This window comes from Nuphar pumila, chromosome 6, assembly GCF_984573655.1.
Source record: "Nuphar pumila chromosome 6, dmNupPumi1.hap1.1, whole genome shotgun sequence".
In the NCBI taxonomy this organism is placed as follows: Eukaryota; Viridiplantae; Streptophyta; class Magnoliopsida; order Nymphaeales; family Nymphaeaceae; genus Nuphar; species Nuphar pumila.
Genome location: NC_143254.1, coordinates 26,416,931 through 26,433,563, shown reverse-complemented (window position 1 = coordinate 26,433,563; position 16,633 = coordinate 26,416,931).

Below are 16,633 nucleotides of genomic sequence, written 5' to 3'. Positions count from 1 at the left end.
GATAACTTAGGAAAGAGAGAGAGAAAGCAACAGGGGAGATGGGAAATCGCAGAGCTCTTCTTCAGAAAACCATGGCATCTCAAAGTATTCTGTAACCCCACCCTCACCACGCTTTTATAACCCACGAACGGTTACAAAGCGTGGAAGGACCCGTTACAGATTCTGAGGAGACATGATCCGTTAACGAACTTCGAAAGATCGAGATCCGTTACGGAATCCGAAGAGCCATAACGGGCACAGACTACGAAGAGTCATGACCCGTTATCATATCCCATAACCCGTTACAGAATCCAAATACCCAAAGAAACTTTGAGTAAAAAGGTACTTTGTCTTGATTGGATATGGCCCTAAAGGGCCAATTACCCGAACCCGAGCTCGCCCCGGCCCGGCCCGGCTCGGCTCGGCACGACACAGTACGGCGGGCAGGCGTGTGTGTGTGTGGTGGTCATCCCACTCTCTTGTTCTCAAGAACAAGTGTATGAGTTCACATGTGGCTTATAAAGCCCACAAAAAACTCAAGCACTATCAATATGGGACTATTTCACCTCATCAAGACCACCTTTTCCAAAACAGCCCAGTTTCTCCTTTGAATTCTCTCTCCCTTCCTTCTTACACCTAACACAGGGTGGGGGTATTTATCCTATTTTGAGATGGCCGGACCGTCGCGAGATCAAAGGGAGAAGAAAGAATCCAAAAGCACTGCCTGCAATAAGATTATGCCTAGGTGTGAAAGAGGTTGCGCCGCAGTTTCAGCAGAAATGACACTACTTCCCAGCCAGAGTAACCACCATAGTGACAAACGTTAAAAATAAAAAAATCTCGTTTTAAAAAACTTGCGAGAATTTGAATTTTTTTCATAAATCTCATATTTTTTTGGCAAAATCTTGACAATAAAAAATAAATAAAAAATATAAAAATATTAATAAAAAAATATTTAAAAATAAAAATACATATTTTTTTCATATAGCAGTTTAAAATGTAAATATTGTGTTTAAATCATGGTATTTATAGTTTTTCACAAATCTCACGATATCTTGAAAATCTCACGAGAAATTGCCGTATTAAACTTTCAGGCAATTTCTCTCGATATTATCGTGAGATTTTCATAAATCTCACGATATTTGTCACTATGGTAACCACTAACCATTGGGTGGAGTGGAGTGAATTTTTTGTTTTGGAAAAAAATTCAATTAGGACAACCTTTGGTCTAAAATTTCAAACATGAGCCACTTTTCAAAAATTCCAAATATAGGCCATTTTTTTTCACAACAGTGATACAAGGTCCTCAGGTTAACATGTGTCATCTTGGAAATCATGAGATCTTTTTAGTTTCCTGCGTTGCCAATTGAAAATTGAAAAATACTTATCTATCCTTAACTAAAAAAAGGTACATTCGATGAAGGATAATGTTGTTAATATTGGCTCCTAATGAAGGTATGAAACTAATGAACTAGAAATCATAGGTGCAAGTTGTGTCTACTCAATCTAACCACGTAGATCTGCTTATTAAGGATCAAGTCTTGGATCATGCTATTTTAATGTAAAAATGTGATCTTTTGAGTTATAAAATTTTGGCACATTATGAGCTGTTGATCTTTAGACTCCTTAATTACTTATCATAATCGCATGATTCAAAACAAGTTTTTTACTAAACAAAGCATGTAGATCATACACTTAACATTTGATCTACAAAAATTTTAAAAAAAAAATTGAAGAAAAAAGTGAATGATACTCATTAGTTCGTTACCTTCATTAGTAGTCAATATTAACCACTGTTGTAATTTGGCTTGTGAGTTAAGGATAATAACACGTGTAAGCCCTTGTTTTGACAGTTTCTAGTAAAGCAGGGCATACATTTAAAATTTCAAAAGTATAAGGGTCATATTTGAAATTAGGAGCAAAACTTAGGTTGGCCCTTAAGCAGAACTTTCTCACTTTTTTCCCTTGGAAATGCATGCAGGGGTTAGGCGGATCCATATCAATCAATTGGTCAAAAAAGAGATAGACGAGCGTTGCTTTATCAGATATCCCAAAATATCAGCGCGTTTACGAAGTGGAAAAAAGGCGCCATGCATGTAGATGTGCAAATGGAGTGGGTTCAGCTGAACTTTGGATTGGAATTTGGTTCCCTACGGTCCAACGCTCACTTGGTTTGGTCCCTCGCCTTTCAACGCTATTGGTGAATTATTGATGCTACAATGTGAGGATTCAATGAGTTGAATCTTACATGTGCAAGTTGTTTGGACTTACTCTGACAGCATAGTTATGCTTTATATGATGGTAAATGAGGAATGGTTGGATTATGCTTTTGGAATAACAAAAATATTTTTTAAAATTGACTCAGTTTCAGCTGTTGATTTTTCAATCACCAGAAAAATCTGCTCACACATTAGAGTATGGCGATGCAAGGGTTAATCCTCACTAAACAACCTATGTGGAGCACATCTACGATGTCAAATTAAGCTGATACTAATTACATAAATGAGTTTCAACTCATTGATACTACATGGACATCCACACCAAAGACATTCTCTCTCTCTCTATCTCCATAGCTGCTAACCATGGTTAAGCTAGTAGAAGTTAACAGAAGAGCGGTTTCGGGGGTGGGTTTGGGTTTAGCTGATAAAGCAGGGATGGATATGGAAGAATCACACAAACAAAACAAAAAATTTCTGTTTCTTTGCAGCGCAGATGGCCTAGCCCCTCGTCTCCCATTATCATTATCCGCTCATCCTTTCCATTTTTTCTACACTGCTACCATCATCTTTTTCTATCCATTCATTTCACCACCACCCATGAATCACCATTATTGACATTCTTCCACTGCTATCGGCTGCTACCATCCACCTCTTTTTATCATCTCTCTCTCTCTCTCTCTCCATGGTAAGCTGCTAAGTGCCATGGCTAAACTAACAGAAGTTAACAGAAGAGAGGGTTTCACCTAACGGAGCAAAGCGCGTTAGGGTTGAATTTGAGATTAGGAATAAGGCAGGGGTAGATATGGGTTTAGCTTTATAAGGCAGGGATGGATATGAAAAATGCATAGAAACAAATAAATAAGCAAACAAAACAAAATGTTTCGTTTCAGTTTCCATGCGGGGCGCAGATGCCCTGGCCCCTCGTAAGCTAAAGTGGCAGGATTCAAGGAAACTTCGGTTGAGACCAACATTTCCACTTTATTGGGTTGGGATGAAAGCTGGTGAGAGGCCAAGTTTATTAGGGCATCTTCTGAATTGACCTCCTCCTTCTTCTGTTTTCTACTTTTCATCAGGAAACTGACGATCACAGTGATGTTTTTCGCTGCAATAATGATGTATTCACCAAAACTTTAACATGGTTCGGTAAACAATTACCATACATCCATGATTCTCCACTCAACAATTCACACGTGGAGTTTTTCACTATTTAAAGATATTACATGATTATCAACTAATCTCAGTCGGTCCTCTAGATTCTTCTCTTTGTTACATTTAATAACATGATTAACATCATTACATTTGATATTATCTTGATATTCTTTACTGTCTATTTGTCGCTCTCACACGTGTCTCCTTTTATATGATTGAGATTATAGATAATCTTGGTATTATCGATAATCTTAGACTCCATCTTTATTGTTACATTTGGTTCTATCATATCCGACTGCTAGAGTTCCAATCTTATTGTGATCCTCATGGTAACCGCCTGGTAGAGTCCCAGGTCCATCTTTATCGTGAACTTCATGGTAACTGCTTGGTAGAGTCCCATTAGCACTTTCAAGATTATCATGATCACGATCACAATATCTATTGTTAACAGTGAGGAATTCCACAGCTGATGGAGCTTTCATTTGCACAATCTTCACGATGGTGCCCCTGATCCTCATCTTTGTGTTGCTAGCACTCTTTCTGTTGAACGTCGACAGTTGGATAATGTTGTATAAAATTCCAAGATAACAATTACTAGTTAACTTTTGTATATTCATTTTGAGAAGTTGTGACCCTTGATATTATGATTGTTTACTAAAGGTATTTTGTGAAGAGTTTATGTGACATCATGATGCACCTTCTCAAGATACATAAAATCCCTACCTAATGAAAATTGCAAAACATTTAGAGACAAATAATGACGTTCAATCATCCAACTCTAAGTTAGAAACCCCTATAATGAGTTCACGTGAGAACCCTACATCTATTTTGGATCCAAGATGGATCCATTACATTGAAAAGATTCAAATTAAAAGCCTAAATTGAAACAAGATCAAAATGGATCTCTTGGACTTGAGTTGCACACTACTTTGCTCCTGCATCAAATTCCCGGTTTGGAGAAAAGACTCAGCCTTGAATTTGGTCCACTTTCATCTCTTTCAGTTCCACTAAACTTCTAAAGAGCATGAAGGGGACCCAATCTCCAATGGGTGCAGATTGGTGCACCGACATGAAGAAACTAACGATGACAATATCTGTTGTGTTGATGATCCAAATAGAGAGAGTATTTGGACTTTGTAGCACTCCAATGACGGGTGCAAAACAACTCCAAACAGATCCACTTGTAATATATGATCCAAAGTAGAAAGGTATAGTTGTAAATGCTTTTGGATCCAATTGAGACAAATCAAGTCCAAATTCGTTCTACCTTGGTCAAATGGGTACTTTGCATACTTATTAGGTAGTGAGCAAGCTTGCATGAGTATTGGGGTGTAAAAGACCTGATTTATACCTGATCCATTTTTCAAAAAGATATTGGGTCTAGCCTTAACCTAGTCCAAGTACAAACTTGGGCTCCGCCAGGGTCCAATAAGGTTCAACTTGGATTTGGGTTATTGGGAACATGTTTAATTTGGATAAGACTTTGTGGGTTTGAGACCAAAAATAGATTAATTTGGGTCAGACTTATTAAAGTTTGAGGTGCAACCGATTCTAGAACACAAAAAATTGGGCTAATCACTTGTGAACCAATCCTGGCTACACACGACAGCTCGTATGGGGACCCACCCAAGTTAGGGTATGGGGGCGGAAGCCCCAACCCCCAACGCAGTGTGGGAATCCCACCGATGGAGTATCACCAAAACTGACCTAGTCAATGGTGGCTGTGTTGCTGCCTGGGAAACTGCAAGAGGTCTAGTCAACTTTAGCTGGATTTGGCCATAAAGAAGAAAGGGCAGGAGGGGGTGGGGGGGAACCCATAGCCCCTCCTCTCAAGTAGCTAGCTCGGCTTCCTATCGGCACTACCTAGTTCTATAAAAAACTAAAGAGAAGAAGAGGAAGGAGGGGTGGGGAACCCCTATCCCCCTCCTCTGAGGGTAGATTGGCAAGTGCCTCCTACTGGTGGGTTGGTTTCTCACCGGCCTACTCCTCCTGGCCACTTGACATCGAGAGGAGTAGGATCAACAATGATGACCTTCTCTTGGTCGTCTAGCATGTTGATGGAGTGAGAGATAGGCACGAGTGGAATGGACTTGCTGCCTTCTAATGAGACCTAAGATGGAGGCACAATGAGCTACTGCAAAACTCGCCTTCAAATTATGCACCATATTAATGAGATGTGGTTGGGGGTTGTAGGCTTGTTAATGAGCGGTGACAACAACTACGTATCAATTGACATAGAACCCATGATCCTTAATGACATCCTTTTGAAATAGTTGTTGTTTTAAAAAGAGTTTTAAATGAAAAGCACGTGAAAACCAAACATCAGAAAATAAAAACCAGTTCTCACAAGTGGTAGAGACCGGGTCGAGGGAACGAGAATACTTTGTATTCAAACAAACAACTAAACTATTTTTTATTGCCAAAAATGAAAAGTACGAAGAAAAGTAAACTACTTGGCTATTACAATGAATGAATACCCTACGCAGAGGGCTTAAAAGACTTTATTTACAAACCCCGAATTAAATTCCTAAATTCTAAGATAAAAGCAAAAGTCTTCCATTCTTGTGCTTTCGTGTCACTTGATAACTTTCGCTCTATTCCAGTGCGATCCTGCACAAGTCAAACGAACACGAGCAGTATAAAAGATAGAAATAAAAACTATACTAAGCAAATTATACTAATTAATTGCTAAACAATGATAGATAATATGAAAGAAATCTACATGACAAACAAAACTATATTAAATGCTAATTATTTCAAATCCGTTAAGTATTCTAATTACAAAATGCTAAATCAAACAGATGCTAAACACTAGTGTAATGCTAAACTAAATGCTAAATTAAAAGAAAAAAAATGTTAACTATTTTAACTTGCATTAATCTGCTAAATGCACAACTAAGTAAAAATGGACTAGATAAACACCAAAGACTAACTATTTTAAACCTAATAGCAAATCATTAAGTAAACCTAAACATTACATCTAATATCAAACTAATAAAACTACCTACTAATTAGCTAAGTAATCTAATTACAAAGCAATTAACAACTGACTATTTCAAATTAACTAAGTAAATCTAGTATCAAAGTATAATCTAATTACAAAACAACTCATCAATGCTAATTATTTCACTTAACAACTAACTATTTGCCTAACTAACAACAAACATTACCAGTGAAATTCAGTTTTAAAATCAACACACCCGTGGAAAACAGTTTTTTCACAGTTGAATCACAATGCCCGATCTCACGCAGGTGAGATCGGCTCTCACAGTGGCTCAGGAAGAGGATCTACCAGAGAAAGGGGTAGCTACCGGCGAATTGGACATAATCCAACGATCCTGCCAGAAATGTTGTTCACGGCATCAGAGGAGACCAGCATACAGATGGATTTGGCAGCGCAGAGGGAGCTTCAGCAGGATGATGCCAGCAGACCTACAGGGATCCCAGCCAAATGGAACCACTCCATCCTTTGCTACATTACAGAGCCCCAGTAGATGAATTCAAATCCGGCGAATGCAACCCGATTCAGGCAAAAAATGAAGATTATGGTGAATTTTCATGGTGATCCACCGTGACTCTAGCAGAACACACTGGAAAAGGATTTTTTCAGTGAAATCAAAGGCATTCACCATGAATTCAATTGCAGATTCCTATGGCATATCAGATCTGCTAATTTCTATGGTAAAATTTCAAAAGATGCACAGCAAATCTGATTAATCTTGAATTTTCATGATGAAATCAAAGACATTCACCATGAATTCAAGCAAATTTAAGAAGATTTCGAGCGACTGAAGAGGAATCCACCGGAAGAGGCACTGAAGGTTCTGACAGATCTAGAATTTCACGACAGGCTGAAGAGAGGTTCTAGCGATGAACTTTTACAACAAGATACAGGTGGAATTTAAAATCGAAACACACTGGTGCAGAGTTTAAAACAAATTGATTTTTGCTGAATGCAAAACATTGAAACATGAACTGTAATGCTAAGATGATAATGTATCTAAACTAAAAAGTGGAATTTGATATAAAAACTTCTGAAACAAAATGCATCCGAATAGAAAAGGGCAACCTAAATGCGTAAATGAAACAAAAAATTAACCTACATCTATTTTTATTTTTTTTAATTTCAAGAATCAAATTCAACTTAAGAGAGAAGAAGAAAGAAGGTGAAATGGAAGGAACTCACCGTTCAAATTGGGTTGGGAAAAGAGGTTGGAATCCTCTCTCTTGCTTCAGCCATTGTCGGAATTCTCCACCAGAAAGAGGATGAGAAAAAGAGGGAAAATAGGATAAGAAAAGGCAAGAAGAAGTGGAGAGGAAGGGGAAGAAGAGAAGGCTTGGGCAAGAAAGAGAAGACAAACCCTCTCAAACCCTATGTATCATATTTATAAATTTTAAACATTTTCCATAAGTCCTTCTCTTTTCTGAAAATTCTATTTTAAAACCTCTACTAAAGAAAACTTATTTGCAAAATACCTCAAATTCACTATATTTTATAAAAACCTATTCTAACTCTAATTTTTTTATTATTTTAAGAATTAGACCTTATGTATAAATGACAATCACTAATATATACACTAAATTGTAAAATAAAACTAATTTTCAAGCATTTTTTATTTTTTTATCATTTTAGCAAATTTACTCAAAACTAGCATAAATTTGGGGTTTTAAAACATTTTCTCATGAAATCATGCATATTTTAATATGAAATAAATCCTAAATATATGCATGATCAAATACCCCCATGCTTATGTTTTGCTAGTCCTCGAGCAAACTAGAAAAAGGCATGCATTCAAACTATCACTAACTCACTTTCGTAGGAATCACGGTTGCATTTAGCATATGCAGCAAGCCCTTTCAACCCCTGGGTTGTCCTAGTGGACGAGTAAGGTCTCGTGAGGGTTTGCAATGATGCTACCCACAAACATCTATATCATGTATGCATAAAAATTTTAGAACACAAAGCATTAGACAATTAAGGAGTTTGTTTTCACAAATATTTCATGCTATTGCATTATTAAAACATGATTAGAGTCTTCTACTTGCCACCACAGAATAAAACATTTTCTTTCACTTTTCTAAATAGCATAATCATTTATGTTTCATTCGCATAAAATCAAATATATACATATTATTAACTTATCCTCACTCATATGTGTTCTGCACAGGTTTTCTTAATATTTGCTTCTAAGCAGTGAACTTTTCTCTTTTTCGCTCTTTTTTTTCTTGATTTTCAAATTTTCACACATTTTTTTTTCTTTCTTTTATTTAGCACTATATCAAATTTTCAGTTTTTGTGACCCGTGTAATGAGCTTTGGGTTAGTGACTCTCAGACCAGACGACCTTAGGGCACCAGATACAAAGTATCCCTCAGACTTAATTGCTCGAGTCACTAGACCTTCAATTTTTTATAGTTTACGTATAGTCTACTTCTCTGTCATGTGCAATGTCAATATCTATTAGGCTCTCTATAAAGTTCATGTAACGAGCTTTCGAGCTGGTGGCTCCCAAACCAGATGGATTTAGGGCACCAGGTGTAAACATCCCTCAGGCTCTACTTGCTTGAACAAAATAGGCCACAGATATCAATATAGACAAAAAATTGACTTCCTTCGTTAACCTTTTCGACATAGAACTCAAATACTTCAACTTGTGTCTATGCTCAGCTGATAGAGAGTACAAAGATATCAAACAACTAAACGTATACTCTTTTCACTTTTTGAGCTCTTTTGCAATGTTGTTCATTTGCTTAGTTTTCAAAAATAAAACTGTGCATATTCATACTTGTGATTCAAAATAAACTCTAACATGCATCTATCGCCATTTCTTTGAAATCCACATAAACAACCATGGTTTTCTAGATTCGTGTTAGAAAAAGTTTTTTTGTGGGGCTTAAAAATTCTCTAAAAACATTAGATGTTGCAAAACAGTCATATAAGTTCAAACTCGCTCCTTAAAAGCCCAATTTTTATGAATTATCATCAAAAGTGCAAGTACTAAGACAAAAAAAATTTGGGTGCTCCAACTACATCTTTCCTCATGCTTGAATGACCCTGTCCTCAGTGGCACTCCCCCATGCTTGCATGAAACTAAGGGAATGCATATGAGAACGAAATGAATGGTAAAAAAGGGTAGAGGTCACCTGATGCACTCCGTGAAACCTTACCTGATACGACATGCGAATGGCTCTGCATAGGTTCCACCTGTCTCACAGTTTATAGCTCATAGAAATATGCAAAAGAATGCAATGCATACATGATCTAGGCTTGACGCTCATGAAGAAAAACTACCTAAAAATAAAAAAATATTAAAGCTACTAATGGTACATCAAAAATATGGGTTGCCTCTCATAAAGCGTTAAGTTTTACGTCCTTAGCCAGACGGATCTCTGGAAACCCTTCATCATCTATGAGATCAATGGGCGTGAAGTCGTGCTCAATTGAGCTCTCTGAGAAAAAGTGTGTCATCTGTGACACTACACACTGTGTTCACATTCCTTCTACCTCTAAATGTAATATCATGACTCAATGGACAGGAAGGATGAAAAATAGTCTCATCTGAGAGACTAGTCAGAAATTGAGAGTCTAAAACTGACCAATTATCAACGAATTCAACTTCAGTCAAGTGGTGAATATGATTTGGCTTGACTTGGTCAAGCACCTTCTGCATCTGTACTTTTTGCTTACTGAAAGCAATCGATGATCCTAAAGGCTGAGAAAATGGGGCTTTATGAATATGTGAAGAATGTAACAACTGAGGGCCTTGACCCTTCTGCTTGAGGTATAATGGAGATTGACTCATCGGTGAAAATGATACGGGGCTCATGAGTCAATTCTCGAGTGAGGTGACATGCCTTCCCATACTGAAGGGATGTAATAGCTTTGACTTGCGCATGGTATGAATCAGTGGAATGCAAGTCAAATGAAATAGAATCATCTTCCTTGGATGAGACAACAGACTAACTATGAAGGTTCCCCTGGCTTTGTCTACTCAGTGTCTGAGCTAACTGTCCCATTTGAGTCTCTAGCTTGGCTATTGACTGCGTATGGGAGCAAAGAGTGGCCTTGATATTAGAAAAGGCCTCTAACATCTTCTCCTGAAATGATGGACTCAAAGTGGTCTCTTGAGGAGAAGGTAGACTAAACTGGGGAAGAACCTGTGGAAAAATAGGATACGAGTAACCTTGTGAAGGGTTATTGTGTCTATACTGTGTCTGGGAGGGTTGATGGGATGGGAAAATGGAATGGTTTCGCCAACCTGGGTTATATGATGGTGTAAATGAATCAGGCATGGGTCTAGCGAAACCTTGGGCAATATTCAGGATATAGCGGCGCTGCCGGACAATCAGAAACACAGTGTGCAGAGCTAGCACAAAGCTCACACACTCTTCCTACTGAACTTCTCGAAGAGTTTTCTAGGAATTGATTTAACTTCTTATTCATCTGGTCAACCTTGGTACTCAAATCTAACTCAGACCCAACTTTGAAAATCTCAAGTTTTCTATGACCACTAGACAATTGTGTAGTTCTATCGAGCCGTGAAGACAAAGCAAGATGCATCGTGTTTTCACTCAAGGTCTCAAATAAAGACCAAGCCTCATACTCACTCTTGAGCATGAAGGTGCACCCACACGATGAATCAACCATTTGACGGTTCTTCTCAGTAAGACCATCATAGAAATATTGCACTAGTTGCCAGCGAGGCACCTGGTGGTGGAGACACTTGTAGAGAAGATCTTTCATCCTCTCTCAAGTTTCATGAAATTGTTCTCTATCAATCTGTGAAAACCTGGTGATGGCTTTGCGAAATTGATTCGTCTTACCAATTGGGAAACACTTTTTAAGAAAATCATGCTGCATTTCTTCCCAAGTGGTAATCTGAACTGTATCGAGAGCCTTTAGCTAATGCTTGGATTTATCTTTGAGGGAGAACAGAAACAATGACAACCTTATTGCGTCATCTCCAAAGTTGTTGATCCGCACTGTCAAGCAAATCTCTAAAAAATCATCAAGATGACTATATGGGTTTTCGTTGCTAAGGCCATGAAAGGATGGTAGCATTTGAATGATATTGACCTTTATTTCAAACTGATTTGCTCCAACATCAAGTCTCGTGATGCAGGAGGCGGGAGTATAAGTGTTAGGCATGAAGTACTCTCTAAGGGGATGAGTAACCTACTAATTCGCAGCCATGGTTGCAGATCTTTGGGCTCTCCTAATAAGGGACTCGAGGTCTTCGATCGGTTCTACCAACTCTGGGTCAAGCGAGCATCGCCCTTGCATACACCTCAAAGTAGATCGGTGTAGCACATATCCTAATGTGAGGTTTTTTACCTAACTAACGCGTTAGTGGCCAAACTACACAAACCACAAAGCGAGTAAACTAAAAACAACAAAAACTAAACAAACACCACGCAGTTGCACACAGCAGGGATTATGCAAAGAAAATGAAATCTATGTGTACGGTACCAAACATACACAGTCACCTCTAAGGAAATCCTAGTGGGTGGGCTATGCAGAAAAGTAAGCTCGTCTCTACAGTATGCACACACGTGGTTCTAAACCTAAATGCAAAACAAATACTAGCCAATAAAGTGAATACTCGTATTTCACCGTTCCTTGGCAACGACGCCAAAAATTGATGTCTTTTTGAAATCGTTGTAGTTTTGAAAAGAGTTTTAAATGAAAAGCATGTGAAAACCAGGCATCAAATAATAAAAATCGGTTCTCACAAGTGGTAGAGACCGGGTCGAACTTAGGGAACGGGAATAGTTTGTATTCAAACAAACAACTAAACTATTCTTTATTGCCAAAAATGAAAAGTACGAAGAAAAGTAAACTACTTGGCTATTACAATGAATGAATACCCTACGCAGAGGGCTTAAAAGACTTTATTTACAAACCCAGAATTAAATTCCTAAATTCTAAGATAAAAGCAAAAGTCTTCTATTCTTGTGCTTTCGTGTCACTTGATTACTTTCGCTCTATTCCTGTGTGATCCTTCACAAGTCAAACGAACACGAGCAGTACAAGAGATAGAAATAGAAACTATACTAAGCAGATTATACTAATTAACTGCTAAACAATGACAAATAATATGAAAGAAATCTACTTGACAAATAAAACTATATTAAATGCTAATTATTTCAAATCAGTTAAGTAATCTAATTACAAAATGTTAAATCAAACAGATGCTAAACACTAGTGTAATGCTAAATTAAAAGAAAAAAAATGTTAACTATTTTAACTTGCATTAATCTGCTAAATGCACAACTAAGTAAAAATGTACTAGGTAAACATCGAAGACTAACTATTTTAAACCTAATAGCAAATCATTAAGTAAACCTAAACATTACATCTAATATCAAACTAATAAAACTACCTACTAATTAGCTAAGTAATCTAATTACAAAGCAATTAACTAAGTAAATCTAGTATCAAAGTAACCTAGTAATCTAATTACAAAACAACTAATCAATGCTAATTATTTCACTTAACAACTAACTAATTGCCTAACTAACAACAAACATTACCAGTGAAATTCAATTTTAAAATCAACACACTCGTGGAAAACAGTTTTTTCACAGTTGAATCACAATGCCCGATCTCACGCAGGTGAGATCGGCTCTCACAGTGGCTCAGAAAGAGGATCTACCAGAGAAAGGGGTAGCTACCGGTGAACTGGACATAATCCAACGGTTCTGCCGGAAATGTTGTTCACAGCATCAGAGGACATCGACATACTGATGGATTTGGCAGCGCAGAGGGAGCTTCAGCAGGATGATGCCAGCAGACCTACAGGGATCGCAGCCAAATCGAACCACTCCAGCCTCTGCTACATTGCAGAGCCCCAGCAGATGAATTCAAACCCGGCGAATGCAACCCGATTCAGGCAAAAAATGAAGATTATGGTGAATTTTCACGGTGATCCACCGTGACTCTAGCAGAACAATACACTGGAAAAGGATTTTTTCAGTGAAATCAAAGGCATTCACCATGAATTCGATTGCAGATTCCTACGACAAATCAGATCTTCTAATTTCTATGGTAAAATTTCAGGAGATGCATGGCAGATCCGATTAATCTTGAATTTTCACGATGAAATCAAAGGCATTCACCGTGAATTCTAGCAGATTTAAGAAGATTCTGAACAACTGAAGAGGAATCCACCAGAAGAGGCACTGGAGGTTCTGACAGATCTGGAATTTCACGGTAGGCTGAAGAGAGGTTCTGGCGATCACTACAAGAAAAATGCTATTTAGCGACGGAAATTTGCGACGGATTTTTTCTGTCGCCAATTAGCGACGGATTAGCGAGCGAAAACTATTTGTCGCTAACGTTTGAAATATTTGCAAAATTAGCGACGGAAATATCTTCGTCGCTAAAGCCGTCGCTAATTAGCGAGGGATTAGCGACAACATTTTTTCGTCGCCAAAACACTACAAAAAAATGCTAATTAGCGACGGAATTAGCGAGGGAATTCTTCCGTCCCTAATCCGTCGCTAATTAGCGACGGATTAGGGACGAAAACATTCCCTCGCTAATTCCGTCGCTAATTTTCGTCCCACCTGAGGCGCGAAATTTTCCCTCCCTTCGTTCAAAATTTTTCCGCCCTTTGTTCTCCCCCTGTTCAATTTAAACCATCCACGAAGCTCCGCTGACGACACACGCACAAAGAGTCGATCCCCACGAGAAGTCGCAGATGGAGACACCGTAGCTTCGTCGGAGCCGAGACGTCAAAGGGGCGACGAAGAGGAGGCGTTAGGGAGCCACTGCAGCCTGCCAGAGTCGAAGAGAGTGGCGACAAAGAGGTGGCTGCTGTTGGGGAGCCACTGGAGCCTGCCAGAGTCGCGAAGATCCGCGCGAAGTCACGAAGAGCCTGCCGGAGTCGCAAAGAGCCTGCCGGAGTCGCGAAGATCCGCGTGAAATCGCGAAGAGCCTGCCGGAGTTGCAAAGATGCTGTACTCGTTGCTCCTCCCCCTGCAGCTCGCGAAGATCCGCGCAAAGTCTCAGCTGAAGCTGAGTGCCCCCGCCATGAAGCTCTTCGGCTGGTTCTCGTGGCAGACCTAGAACTTGAAGAAAGGAGCTCCCCCCGGAACGCGCCACAGCCGTGAAGATCTTCGGCTGGTTCTCGTGGCAGACCTGGAACTTGAAGAGGAGCTTCCCTCGGATCCGCGCAGAGTCGCAGCCTGCCGGAACGCGCCGGTTTTGTGAAAAAAAAATTGTTCCTTGCCGGAGAACGCGCCGGCAGCGAGCAATTTTTTTTTTTTTTTTAAAAAATTTAACGACGGATTAGCGACGGATATTATCCATCGCTAATTTAAAATAGCGAAAGACTCGCGATGGATCATATCCGTCGCTAATCCGTCGCAAATTAGCGACGGACTTAGCGGCGGATAAGTTCTGGCACGGATTAGCGTCGAAAAATTCGCGATGAAAGTTTTCAGTCGCTAATCCATCGATAAATAGTTTAGCGACGGATTTAGGTCGTCGCTAATCCACAGGTTTCTTGTAGTGGATGAACTTTTACAACAGGATATAGGTGGAATTTGAAATCGAAACACACTAGTGCAGAGTTTAAAACAAATTGATTTCTGCTGAATGCAAAAACAATGAAACATGAACTATAATGCTAAGATGATAATGTATCTAAACTAAAAAGTGGAATTTGATATAAAAACTTCTGAAAGAAAATACAACAGAATAGAAAAGGGCAACCTAAATGCGTAAATGAAACAAAAAATTAATCTACATGTATTTTTTTTCATTTTTAATTACAAGAATCGGATTCAACTTAAGAGAGAAGAAGAAAGAAGGTAAAATGAAAGTACCTCACCATTCAGATTGGGTTGAGAAAAGAGGTTGGAATCCTCTCTCTTGCTTCAGCCATTGCCGGAATTCTCCACCAGAAAGAGGATGAGAAAAAGAGGGGAAAATAGGGAGAAGGAGAAGAAAATGCAAGAAGAAGTGGAGAGGAAGGGGAAGAAGAGAAGGCTTAGTCAAAAAAGAGAAGACAACCCCTCTCAAACCCTACGTATCATATTTATAAATTTTGAACATTTTCCATAAGTCCTTCTCTTTTCTGAAAATTCTATTTTTAAACCTCTCCTAAAGAAAACTTATTTGCAAAATACCTCAAATTCACTATATTTTATAAAAACCTATTCTAACTCTAATTTTATTATTATTTTAAGAATTAGACCTTATGTATTAATGACAATCACTAATATATACACTAAATTACAAAATAAAACTAATTTTCAAGCATTTTCTATTTTTTTATCATTTTAACACATTTACTCGAAACTAGCATAAATTTGGGTTTTTAAAACATTTTCTCATGCAATCATGCATATTTTAATATGAAATAAATCCTAAATATATGCATGATCACTTACCATATGGCATGTCCTTGAGAATCCAAATTGGGCTTTGAACATCTCTACCTACAATATGATGGCTTGCCTTATCTCGTTGATTTGTTGTTTCATATCGCATACATCATTCTCTACACAACCCATATGTGCTTTAATGGCTTCTCTCCATTGGCTTATTGAACTATGTGACATAGCAAACAATCAAATGTGATGTGACTCTGATATAAAATTGATACACCTTTGATCTCGAAGATGAGGAAAATTCCTATGTTACCCTACTCCTATACATGAAAATCAAAGGAAAGAAAAAATTTAATGATATTTGCATAAAAAATCAGAGAAAAATAATGAAATTTAATAATCCAATTCTAACTCAGAAACCTCTATAATAAGTATTTATAGGAAAATCTCAGAATTCTAGGTCTATTTTGGATCTAAGATTGATCCATTACATTGAAAAGATTCAAATTAAATTAAAGCCTAAATTGAAACCAAATCAAAATGGATCTCTTGGACCTAGGATGAACATTGCTTTGCTCATGCATCACATCACCTTTCATAAAAGGATACATGGAGGGTGACCTTGCTAAACAGTATGACTTTTCATTAGATATTCTCACTTCTATTTAAGGGTTATAAACTAGTTATTGAAATCAACCTTGAAATTAATATCATTTCTTATTCTTAGCATTTTGAAAGTCTTTGATAACCTCCTAATTATAGTTATAGGATTATTTTATTTATTTTAGAGTTTAAGACAAATCAAGTACTCTTTGGCATAGTTATTTACACTTCAAAATGTGGTGCATGTTAAATATGTTTTTTTCATATATGATTTAAATTTTAAGGGTTTTACATTTTAATTTTTTATTTTATGATTTATTTATTATAGGCATGATAAATGTATTT